Raw genomic sequence first — 13,662 nt, forward strand, 5'->3', positions numbered from 1 at the left:
GATTGAGGGATGATCTCAGAGGGTTCACCGCCCGGGCAGGGGCACCAGAATTGCTCCACTAGCAAGTTTCTGGTCTCGCCTTAGAGTCGATGCAGGCCCTACTGTTCTGCGGGCGCGAGGGCAGGCGCGCAGCTCTCACGCGGGGCCCAGCCCGATCCCCGGCGGCCTCTCCCGAGCTCCTGCCGCCCCTGCCGGGCGCCGCCTCTGCAGGAATCTGACGTTGCCGCCGCCAGCCGGGCTGCAGAGTTGGCTTGAAAAGCGTTTCCGATAGCCGTAACCACCCTTTTCTTCAAAAAGGAAGGCGGATCCTTTTCACGCACACACAGCTTTCTCTTATTTTATGTGATACCTTTCAATTGGGCCAAAAGAAAATTACGAGTTACTGTACTTGATACCTCACCTGTAAAATAGGGTGGGACAAAAATAACCTTAAATTCCTGATCTTACAGTGCCTCTAGAATTTATCGTGTTTGGTAGGAGGGGCGTGCTTCATCATCTCCATTTCCCTCACCTTCTGATTGGGAGCACTCCATAGAAAAGGAATACTTTGAACAACAAAAGGCTTTTTTTTTAATTATTAAAATGTTTATAGCCTGATACTCCTCCCCTAGTGTGCCAGTGTGTTTACTTGAACTTAAGAACTTGAAAGTTACTTAAGAGGATTAATTAAAGCCTTCAACAAGGAAGCAAATCACCTTGAGGCTGTTAAGAGCTTCTCTGCCATCCACCCTGGTTGGTGCCCTCAAACCTGTCTGGCTCACAGAATTTCTTGCAGCAGTGTCTTCTCCCAGTCGAATTATGCTCACTAGACTTTGGGGTTATCGAAGTTCCTTGTGAACCAACCTTGTGAATCTGATCGAGTCACTTAAAAACCTTGAGGTGGCTCCTGTCGTCCTTAGTAGAATCCGAAATTCGTATCTTGGCTGGGCGCGGTGGCTCACGCCTGTAATCCCAACACTTTGGGAGGCCGAGGCAGGCGGACCACCTGAGGTCAGGAGTTCGAGACCAGCATGGCCAAAATGGCGAAACCCTGTCTCTACTAAAAATACAAAAAAATTACACAGGCGTAGTGGCCGGCGCCTGTAATCCCAGCTACTTGGGAGGCTCGGGCAGGAGAAACTCTTGAAGCCGGGAGGCAGAGGTTACAGTGAGCCAAGAGGGCACCATTGCACTCCAGCAAGGGCAACGAGAACGCAACTCCGTCTCAAAAAAAAAAAAAAATTCATATCACAGTGCTGTGCAAGAAGACACAGCATGGTCCAGACCCAGCTTGCCTTTCCAGCTTCAATTCCTGGCTGTGTCCTCCTTCCAGCTACATTACCCTTCTATCATCGTTTTTGTTCTTTGTTTGTTTGTTTGTTTGAGAGAAGTCTCTCTCTTGTCCCCGAGGCTTGAGTGCAACGGCTCGATCTCGGCTCACTGCAACCTCCGCCTCCCGAATCCAAACGATTCTCCTGCCTCTGCCTCCCAAGTAGCTGGGACTAAGGCACCTGCCACCACGCCCGGCTAATTTTCGTATTTTTTAGTAGAGACGGGATTTCACCATGTTGGCCAGGTTGGTCTCGAACTCCTGATCTCAGGTGATCCACCCGCCTCGGCCTCCCAAAGTACTGGGATCACTGGCGTGAGCCACCGCACCCAGCCTATATTTCGTATATATATGCCATTTAATAAAATAATATCCACTTTGATTTACTTATGTTTCAAACCATACTTTTATCCTACTTAGTAACAACAAAAAGAGTCTCTGAGGCCGGGCGCGGTGGCTCACGCCTGTAATCCCAGCACTTTGGGAGGCCGAGGTGGGCGGATCACGAGGTCAGGAGATCGAGACCACGGTGAAACCCCGTCTCTACTAAAAATACAAAAAATTAGCCGGGCGTAGTGGCGTGCACCTGTAGTCCCAGCTACTCCGGAGGCTGAGGCAAGAGAATGGCGTGAATTCGGGAGGCGGAGCTTGCAGTGAGCCGAGATTGTGCCACTGCACTCCAGCCTGGGCGACAGAGCGAGACTCCATCTCAAAAAATAAATAAATAAATAAATAAATAAATAAATAAATAAATAAATAAATAAAGAGTCTCTGAAACACATTAATTAGTTGTACTATAAGCAGAGTTTCTCAGTGTATCAAAGTATATTTCCAAGCCCCGTGGGTACCTGGAGACCTTTTCAGGGGCTCCTTAGGGAACTCTCTTTTCTAACTATGTATCTGTGTGAGGCCAGATTTTCTTCACTTAAATCGGCCTGGCGCAGTGTCTCATGCCTATAATCCCAGTATTTTGGGAGGCTGAGCTGGGCAGATCACTTGAGGTCAGGAGTTGGAGACCAGCCTGATCGACATGGTGAAACCCCGTCTCTACTAAAAAAATACAAAAATTAGCCAGGCGTGGTGGTGGGCGCCTGTAATTCCAGCTACTTGGGAGGCTGAGGCAGAAGAATTGCTTGAACCCGGGAGTTGGAGGTTGCAGTGAGTTGAGGTCATGCCACTGCACTCCAGCCTGGGTGAGAAAGCAAGACTCTGTCTCAAAAATAAAAATAAAATAAAAATGCAAAACAATGTCATTCTTTTTGAAATTCTTTTGATTAGGAAAATAAAGTTATTTTTAATTTAAAATGTTATTTATGTTAACAATTTTGTTGTTATTTTGTAATAAATTAAAAAATTTAAACATTAAACTAAATTAAAATTAGTGTTAATTTCTAATATGGCAGATATCAATAGATAAAATCCTCATAAACAAAAGCTCTTGGAGGAACTCAATCATTCTTAAGAGTGTAAAGGGGTCCTAAACTAAACTAACAGCCATCTCTGATCATGGCTGGCATACAATCAGCAACTTAATTGTAAAAGCGAAAGCACATTGTGGCCAGGCGCGGTGGCTCACGCCTGTAATCCCAGCACTTTAAGAGGTGAGGCGGGCAGATCAAGAGGTCGGGAGATTGATACCAACCTGGCCAACATGGTGAAACCCTATCTCTACTTAAAATACAAAAAATTAGCTGGGCGTGGTGGCCTGTACCTGTAGTCCCAGCTACTCGGGAGGCTGAGGCAGGAGAATCACTTGAACCCGGGAGGCTGAGGTTGCAGTGAGCTGAGATCATGCCACTACACTCTAGCCAGCAATACAGCGAGACGCCATCTCAAAAAAAAAAGAAAAAAGCAAAAGCACATTGTTTTCAGAATCACTTTCTTTTGAGGAAAATTTTCTAATTTTGACCTAAATGGCATAGAATCAAAAAAATGTCAAGGCCTTTCACAACTTGAGAGTACATTACTTATCCTACTTTGTATATCTATATTGATACCCAGACATTTTCACTTCCTTCATTTTTAATATCCCTCAATTATCTTAACAAAAACAAAAGACCTCCAACCTTTTAATCACTGCCTATAAATTGTACATCTTATCAAATAAAAATAGAAGAGAAAATTGAAGTTAGTTTAAGAATAAAAGTCTCTTTGTAAAGATAATAAAATTTTTAAAAATCCACTATAGGTCATTTGAAATTCAATGACTGATAATGCTATCATTATAATCATAACCCAGAATGTGTGCAAAAAAATCTTTTGCTGAAAAAAATACTCTTGTAAGACTTCCAATTTCTTTTTTTTCTTCCTTTTGATGTGGAGTCTCACTGTGTTACCCAGGTTGGAGTATAGTGGTGTGATCTCACCTCACTGCAACCTCCACCTCCCAGGCTCAAACTATCCTCTCACCTCAGCCTCCCAAGTAGCTGGGACTACAGGCGTGTGCCACCACACCAGCTAACTTTTCTGTATATTTGGTAGAGATGCGGGATTTCACCATGTTGCCCAGGCTGGTCTCAAACTCTTGAGCTCAAGTGATCCACCCACCTCGGCCTCCCAAAGTGCTGGGATTACAGGCATGAACCACTGTGCCCTGCCCAAGACTTCCAGTTTTTAGTCTGGCATGTAAACAGCTTAGAAGCTGCCACTCCATCCTAACAACAAACAGAAAGCTGAGCAAACTGAAAAATCAACAACTGTTCTTAGATCAGTCAGAGAAGTGAGGTCACGGTGCAAACCACTGCCTGTCAAACTGCAGAGACAGATGGGTGAATACAGAGAATCACAACTTACCAAAGCAGAAACCCATGAGCAAAAACCTTCTGAGCAACCAGTTCGGGGGCATAAAAACTTTACAGTAATCGATGACTTGTTGGAGGCTCAGTGTGAACACGTTTTAGACTTAAAAACTCCAGGGGGCTGGGTGTGGTGGCTATGCCTGTAATCCCAGCAATTTAGGAGGCCGAGGCGGGCAGATCACTTGAGGTTAGGCGTTCGGGATCAGCCTGAGCAACATAGTGAAATCCCATCTCTATTAAAGATATAAAAAATAGCCGGGTTTGCTTCCTTCCCTCCCTCCCTCCCTCCCTCCCTCCCTCCCTTCTTTCTCTTCCTTCCTTCCTTCCTTCCTTCCTTCCTTCCTTCCTTCCTTCCTTCCTTCCTTTCTTTCTTTTTCTTTCTTCCCGCTGTGGCCACGCTGCAATCTACACGGCTCGCTGCTGCCCCGCACCGCGGACTGCCTGGGACTGCCGCCGCGCGCCACCACCGCTGCCTGCTTTTCCTCCTTTGGCTGCAGGCGCGGTTTCGCCATCTTGGCCACGCTGCTCTCCAGCTCCTGACCCCGAGTGCTCTGCCCGCCTCGGCCTCCCGAGGTGCTGGGACTGCAGACGGACGCTCACTCGGTGCCCGGTGTTGCCCGGGCCGGAGTGCGGTGGCGTGGTCTTGGCTCGCGGCAGCCTCCGCCTCCCAGCCGCCTGCCTTGGCCTACCAGGGTGCTGGGATTGCAGCCCCTGCCCGGCCGCCGCCCCTTCTGGGACGTGGGGAGCGTCTCTGCTCGGCCGCCTCTCTGCCCGGCCTCCCCATCTGGGAAGTGAGGAGCGCCTCTGCCTGGCCACCCATCGTCTGGGAGGTGAGGAGCACCTCTGCCCGGCCACCCATCGTCTGGAAGTGAGGAGCACCTCTGCCCGGCCACCGATCGTCTGGGAAGTGAGGAGCGCCTCTGCCCGGCCGCCCCGTCTAGGAAGTGAGGAGCGCCTCTGCCCGGCCACCCCGTCCGGGAAGTGAGGAGCGCCTCTGCCCGGCCACCCATCGTCTGGGAAGTGAGGAGCGCCTCTGCCCGGCCACCCATCGTCTGGGAAGTGAGGAGCGCCTCTGCCCAGCCACCCATCGTCTGGGAAGTGAGGAGCGCCTCTGCCCGGCCGCCCCATCTGGGAAGAAGTTAGGAGCGCCTCTGCCCGGCCGCCCCGTCTGGGAAGAAGTGAGGAGCGCCTCTGCCCGTCCGCCCCGTCTGGGAAGAAATGAGGAGCACCTCTGCCCGGCCGCCCTGTCTGGGAAGAAGTGAGGAGCACGTCTGCCTGGCCGCCCCATCTGGGAAGAAGTGGGGAGCATCTCTGCCTGGCCGCCCCGTCTGGGAAGTGAGGAGCGCCTCTGCCCGGCCGCCCCGTCTGGGATGTGGGGAGTGCCTATGCCCGACCACCCTGTCTGGGAGGTCTACCACAGAGGCCAGAAGGAATGTGGGGGCTGGACGTGGTGGCTCACGCCTGTGGTCCCGGCACTCTGGCGGGCCGAGGCGGGTTGATCACTTCAGGCTGGGAGTTCGAGACCAGTCTGGCCAACATGGCGAAACATATTAAAAATACAACAGACAAACCAACCAACCAACCCAGTGACAACAAAACAGGTCTACCCTGGAGTCATACTCTAATTTTTTCTATTTTCCTCCCTTTCTGATCCTTTATCCCACTTTCTTTTTCTTCCTCTTCCTTCTCCTTCTTCTTTGTCAAATGGAGGATTGAGCTGTTATCACTGATCCATATAAAGTCCCTCTCTCATTTATTTTGGTTCCCACCCCCCATTTCTATTCCCCGACTTCCCATGTGCAACCTTCCTAATTTGTTTGATACGCATCTTTTTGTTTGTATGTATTTTTAGAAAATGTTTATTGTTTTGTGTGCAAAAAAAAAAATTAAAAAAAAAAATAGCTGGGTTTGGTGACACTCGCCTGTATTCCCAGCTACTGGGGGGGATGAGGCACAAGAATTGCTTATATCCAGGAAGCTGCCGTGAGCTGAGATCATACCACTGCACTCCAGCCTGGGCAACAGAGTAAGACCCTGTATCAAAAAAACAAATAAAACCACAACTCCGGGGGACCCAGTCATAGGACGATCCTCACACTTTTTTGAGTTTTACCTCCAGGAGGTCTCTTAGGTCCTTACAGTAAATACCAGAGAAAAATTATCTCATGCCTCCAGCAAGGGTAAGGAAAATTTTGAAATACGCTAGTTCTTCTTAACAAGGGCTGCCTCAGGAGAAACTATTTTATCAAAGCCTACTCTACCTGGCAAAAGGAAAATACCTAATTCCAGCCGCCTCTAGCCATTCTGTTCCACTTAAGTGGGGGAAAAACTGAGAACTGGGGTGAAGTTGACAGTCCAGGGGCACAGGCTCCTAAAAAGACAGATGATTACAGGACTACAGAATGCTTTCCCTCCTCACACTTCTTACCACCACACCACGGAAGGCCTATTTACTAGAGTTTCTTTCACCCAGCTCATCATGTTTAGGTTTCAACAAAAAATTGCAAGGCATAATAAAAGTCAAAATATTGTGGGCTGGGTGTGGAGGCTCATGCCTGAAATCCCAGCACTTTGGGAGGCCGAGGTGGGTGGATCACCTAAGGTCAGGAGTTTGAGACCAGTCTGGCCAACATGGCAAAACCGTGTCTCTACTAAAAATACAAAAATTAGCCGGGTGTGGTGGCACATGCCTGTAATCCCAGCTATTCCGGAGGCTGAGGCAGGAAAATCACTTGAACCTGGGAGGCAGAGGTTGCAGTGAGCCAAGATCGCACCACTGCACTCCAGCCTGGGCAACAGAGTGAGACTCTGTCTCCAAAAAAACAATGACAACAAAAAACACAGTATGAAGAACTGAGCAAGCATCTGAAGCAGACTCGGATAAGACAGGAATGTTGAAGTTATCAGACTAGGAATTTAAAACAACTATGATTAATATGCTAAAGCCTCTAATAGAAAAAGTAGTCAAATGCAAGAACAGATGGGTAATGGCCAGGCACAGTGGCTCATGCCTATAATCCCAGCAATTTAGGAGGCCTAGGCAGGCAGATCGCTTGAGCCCAAGAGTTCAAGACTAGCCTGGGCAACAGGGCAAAACACTGTTATCTACAAAAAATACAAAAATTAGCCAGCCGTGGTGGCATGCGCCTGTGGAACCAGCCAGTTACTCATGAGGCTGAGGTGGGAGGATTGCTTAAGTCAGATGGGTAAGGTAAATAGAGAAGATATGGAAATTCTAAGAAAGAACCAAACAGAAATGCTAGAGATCAAATAAACTGTAACAAAGATGAAGAATGCCTTTGATGAACTAATTAGTAGGCCGGACATACGTAGCTGAGCAAAGAATCTCTGAGTTTGAGGGTATGTCAATAAAACTTCCAAAACTGAAACGCAAAGAGAAAAAAGACCAAAAAAAAAAAAAAAAAAGCACCTCCGACTCCCCTAGAATATCCAATAACTGTGGCACAATCACAAAAGGTGTAACCTAAGTGTAATGGGTTAGAAAGAGAGAAAGGTCCACTGTGAAGAGAAGGACAAAAGCCTGGCTGACTATGCCACCTGGCCCTAGGGCCTTCAGGAAACCTATGCAGTAGCCACATAGGGGTTACAGTAGGCCTTGGGTGACACCCAGTGCTGTGCTGGCTCCACGTCTGACCCAGCATAGTCCCAGTGGTGGTGGCCCCAGGAGTGCTTGCATCACCATACCCCCAGTTCCAGGTAGCTCAGAACAGAGAGACTCAATTTGTTTGGAGAAAGTAAGGGAAGAAAACAAGAGTCTCTGTCTGTTAATCCAAACAATTCTTCCAGATCTTATCCAAGACAACCAAGGTGGCACCTCTATTAGTCTGCTAGAACCACAGTTTACAGGGCACGGAATCCCCCCTAATGCAGATAACGGCTTAGATCACAACACCCACATCGTTTTGAATACCTGCAAAGCCTTCCCAAGGAGGACAGATACAAACAAGCCTAGACTGTGTAGACTACAATAAATGCCTAACTCTTCAATGCCCAGACACTGATGAAAATCCACAAGTATCAAGACCATCAAGGAAAACGTGACCACACCAAATGAACTTAATAAGGCACCAGGGACCAATCCTGAAGACACAGAGATATGTGAACTATCAGATAGACAATTCAAAGTAGCTGTTTTGATGAAACTCAACGAAATTCAAGAAATTCAGAATAATGCAGAAGAGGAATTTAGAACAATATTAGATACATTTAACAAATAAATGGAAATAATTAAAAAGAATCAGATAGAAATTCCAGAGCTGAAAAATGCAACTGACATACTGAAGAATGCATCAGAGTCTCTTAATAGCAGAATTGATCAAGCAGAAGAAATAAATGGTGAGCTTGAAGACAGGTTATTTGAAAATACACAGAGGAAACAGAAGAATAATTTTTTTTTTTTTTTTGAGAGAGAGATGGAGTCTCACTGTGTCACCCAGAGTAGAGTGCTGTGATCTCAGTTCACTGCAACCTTCACCTCCGGGGTTCAGGTGATTCTCCTGCTTCAGCCTTCTGAGTAGCTAGGACTACAAGTGTGTGCCACCATGCCTAATTGTACTTTTAGTAGGGACGGGGTTTTGCCATGTTGGCCAGGCTGGTCTCGAACTCCTGACCTCAGGTGATCCACCCACCTGGGCCTCCCATAGTGCTGGGATTACAGGTGTGAGCCACCACGCCCTACCAAAAGAAAGAATTATTAAAAATGAAGCACGCGTACAAAATCTAGAAAATAGCCACAAAAGGCAAATCTAAGAGTTACTGGCCTTAAAGAGGAGGTAGAGAAAGAGATGGGGTATAAAGCTTATTCAAAGGGATAACAGAAATCAACGTCCAAGTACAAGAAGGTTATAGAATACCAAGCAGATTTAACCCAAAGAAGACTGCCTCAAGGCATTTAATAATCAAACTACCAAAAGTCAAGCGTAAAAAAAGGATCCTAAAAGCAGCAAGAGAAAAGAAACAACATAAAATGGACCTCCAATATGTCTGGCAACAGACTTTTCATTGGAAACCTTACAGGCCAGAAGAGAGTGGTACGAAATATTTCAAGTTCTGAAGGAAGTCAGGTGTAGTGGCTCACGCCTGTAATCCCAGCATGTTGGGAGGCTTAGGCAGGTGGATCACTAGATCAGGAGTTCAAGACCAGCCTGGCCAACATGGTGAAACCCCATCTCTACTAAAAAGTACAAAAATTAGACGGGCGTGGTGGCGCGTGCCTGTAATCACAGCTACTCAGGGGGCTGAGACAGGAGTATCGCTTGAACCCGGGAGGCGGAGGTGGCAGTGAACCAAGATTGCGCCACTGCACTCCAGCCTGGGTGACAGAGTGAGACTCCATTTCAAAAAAAAAAATAGGTTGTTACAGGAAAGCTTCAAAGATGGCCGAATAGAAACAGCTCCAGAGTGCAGCTCCCAGCTAGATCAATGCAGAAGGCAGGTGATTTCTGCATTTCCAACTGAGGTTTCCAGTTCATCTCATTGGGACTGCTTGGACATTGGGTGCAGCCCATGGAGGGCAAGCCGAAGCAGGGTGGGGCATCGCCTTACCCAGGAAGCACAAGGGGTCGGGGAATTCCCTGCCCTAGCCAAGGGAAGCCATGAGGGACTGTGAATGGTGCACTCTGGCCCAGATACTGTGCTTTCCCCAAGGTCTTCGTAACCTGCAGACCAGGAGATTCCCTCTGGTGCCTACACTACCAGGGTCCTGGGTTTCAAGTACCAAACTGGGCAGCCATTTGGGCAGACACTGAGCTAGCTGTAGTTTTTTTTTTTTTTTTTTTCATACCCCAGTGGCACCTGGAATGCCAGCAAGACAGAACTGTTCACTCCCCTGGAAAGGGAGCTGAAGCCAGGGAGCCAAGTGGTCTGGCTCAGTGGGTCCCACCCCCACGGAGCCCAGCAAGCTAAGATCCACTAGCTTGAAATTCTTGCTGCCAGCATAGCAGTCTGAGGTGGACCTGGGACACTTGAGCTTGGTAGGGGGAGAGGCACCCAACATTGCTGAGGGTTGAGTAGGCAGTTTTACCCTCACAGTGTAAACAAAGCCACCGGGAAATTCAAACTGGGTGGAGCCCAACATAGCTCAGCAAGACTGCTGTGGCCAGACTGCCTCTCTAGATTCCTCCTCTCTGGGCAGGGCATTTCTGAAAAAAAGGCAGCAGCCGCAGTCAGGGGCTCATAGATAAAACCCCCCTCTCCCTGGGACACAGCACCTGGGAAGGGGTGGCTGTGGACGCAGCTTCAGCAGACTTAAATGTCCCTGCCTGGCAGCTCTGAAGAGAGCAGCAGATCTCCCAGCACAGCATTTGAGCTCTGCTAGGGGACAGACTGCCTCCTCAAGTGAGTTCCTGACCCCGTGTCTCCTGACTGGGAGACACCTCCCAGTAGGGGCCGACAGACACCTCATACAGGAGAGCTCCGGCTGGCATCTGGCAGGTGCCCCTCTGGGATGAAGCTTCCAGAGGAAGGAATAGGCAGCAATCTTTGCTGTTCTGCAGCCTCTGCTGGTAATACCCAGGCAAACAGGGTCTGGAGTGGACCTCCAGCAGACTTCAGCAGACCTGAAGCAGAGGGGCCTGACGGTTAGGAGGAAAACTAGCAAACAGAAAGGAATAGCATCAACATCAACAAAAAGGACGTCCACTCAGAGACCCCTTCCGAAGGTCACCAACATCAAAGACCAAAGGTAGATAAATCCACAAAGATGGGGAGAAACCAGCGCAAAAAGGCTGAAAATTCAAAAAACCAGAATGCCTCTTCTCCAAAGGATCACAACTCCTTGCCAGAAAGGGAACAAAACTGGATGGAGAATGAGTTTGACGAGTTGACAGAAGTAGGCTTCAGAAAGTGGGTAATAACAATCTCCTCTGAGCTAAAGGAGCATGTTCTAACCCAATGCAAGGAAGCTAAGAACCTTGAAAAAAGGTTAGATGAATTGCTAACTAGAATAACCAGTTTAGAGAAGAATATAAACGACCTGATGGAGCTGAAAAACACAGCACAAGAACTTCGTGAAGCATACACAAGTATCAATAGCAGAATTGATCAAGCAGAAGAAAGGCTATCAGAGATTGAAGATCACCTTAATGAAATAAAGCAAGAAGACGAGATTAGAGAAAAAAGAATGAAAATGAATGAATAAAGCCTCCAAGAAATATGGGACCAAATCTACGTTTGATGATGTACCTGAAAGTGACAGGGACAATGGAACCAAGTTGGAAAACACTCTTCAGGATATTATCCAGGAGAACTTCCCCAACCTAGCAAGACAGGACAATATTCAAATTCAGGAAATACAGAGAACACCACAAAGATACACCTTGAGAAGAGCAACCCCAAGACACATATTCATCAGATTCACAAAGATTGAAATGAAGGAAAAAAATGTTAAGGGCAGCCAGAGAGAGAGGTTGGGTTACCCACAAAGGGAAGCCCATCAGACTAACAGCAGATCTCTCTGCAGAAACCCTACAAGCCAGAAGAGAGTAGGGGCCAATATTCAACATTCTTAAAGAAAAGAATTTTCAACCCAGAATTTCATATCCAGCCAAACTAAGCTTCATAAGCAAAGGAGAAATAAAATCCTTTACAGCAAGCAAATGCTGAGATTTTGTCACCACTAGGCCTGCCTTACAAGAGCTCCTGAAGGAAGCACTAAACATGGAAAAGAAAAACCAGTACCAGCCACTGCAAAAACATACCAAATTGTAAAGGCCACTGATGCTATGAAGAAACTGTATCAAATAATGGGCAAAATAACCAGCTAGCATCATAATGATAGGATCAAATTCACACATGACAATATTAACCTTAAATGTAAATGGGATAAATGCCCCAATTAAAAGACACAGACTGCCAAATTGGATAAAGAGTCAAGACCCATCAGTGTGCTGTATTCAGGAGACCTATTTCACGTGCAAAGACACACATAGGCTCAAAATAAAGGGATGGAGGAAAATTTACCAAGCAAACGGAAAGCAAAAAAAGCAGGGGTTGCAATCCTAGTCTCTGATAAAACAGACTTTAAACCAACAAAGACCAAAAGAGACAAAGAAGGCCATTACATAATGGTAAAGGGGTCAATGCAACAAGAAGAGGTAACTATCCTAAATATATATGCACCCAATACAGGAGCACCCAGAGTCATAAAGCAAGTCCTTAGAGACCTACAAAGAGACTTAGACTCCCACACAATAATAGTAGGAGACATTAACACCCCACTGGCAGTATTAGACAGATCAATGAGACGGACAATTAACAAGAATATTCAGGACTTGAACTCAGCTCTGGACCAAGCAAACCTAATAGACATCTACAGAACTCTCCACCCCCAATCAACAGAATATACATTCTTCTCAGCACCACATCACACTTATTCTGAAATTGACCACATAACTGAAAGTAAAACACTCCTCAGCAAGTGCAAAAGAACGGAAATCATAACAGTCTTTCAGACCACAGTGCAATCAAATTAGAACTCAGGATTAAGAAACTCACTCAAGACTGGGCGCAGTGGCTCATGCCTGTAATCCCAGCACGTTCGGAGGCCAAGGTGGGTGGATCACGAGGTCAGGAGTTTGAGACCATCCTGGCCAACATGGTGAATCCCCGTCTCTCCTAAAACTACGAAAATTAGCTGGGCATGGTGGTGGGCACCTGTAATCCCAGTTACTTGGGAGGCTGAGGCAGGAGAATCACTTGAACCCGGGAGGTGGAGGTTGTAGTGAGCCAAGATTGTGCCACTGCACTCCAGCCTAGGCAACAGAGTGAGACTTTGTCTCCAAAAAAAAAAAAAAAAAAACTCACTCAAAACCACACAACTACATGGAAACTGAACAATCTGCTCCTGAATAACTACTGGGTAAATAATGAAATGAAGGCAGAAATAAAGATGCTCTTTGAAACTAATGAGAACAAAGACACAACGTACCAGAATCTCTGAAACACATTTAAAGCAGTGTTTAGAGGGAAATTCATAGCACTAAATGCCCACAAGAGAAAGCAGGAAAGATCTAAAATTCACACTCTAATATCACAATTGAAAGAACTAGAGAAGCAAGAGCAAACACATTCAAAAGCTAGCGGAAGGCAAGAAATAACTAAGATCAGAGCAGAACTGAAGGAGACAGAGACACAAAAAACCCTTCAAAAAATTAATGAATCCAGGAGCTGTTTTTTTGAAAAGATCAACAAAATAGATAGACCATTAGCCAGAAGAATAAAGAAGAGAGAAGAATCAAATAGATGCAATAAAAAAAGATAAAGGGGATATCACTACTGATCCCACAGAAATACAAACTACCATCAGAGAATACTATAAACACCTCTACGCAAATAAACTAGAAAATCTAGAAGAAATGGATAAATTTCTGGACACATACACCCTCCCAAGACTAAACCAGGAAGAAGTCAAATCCCTGAATAGACCAATAGCAAGTTCTAAAATTGAGGCAGTAATTAACAGCCTACCAACCAAAAAAAGGCCAGCACAAGATGGATTCACAGCCAAATTCTACCAGAGGTACAAACAGGAGCTGG

This window comes from Symphalangus syndactylus, chromosome 8 (genome assembly GCF_028878055.3).
Source record: "Symphalangus syndactylus isolate Jambi chromosome 8, NHGRI_mSymSyn1-v2.1_pri, whole genome shotgun sequence".
NCBI classification, from domain to species: domain Eukaryota; kingdom Metazoa; phylum Chordata; class Mammalia; order Primates; family Hylobatidae; genus Symphalangus; species Symphalangus syndactylus.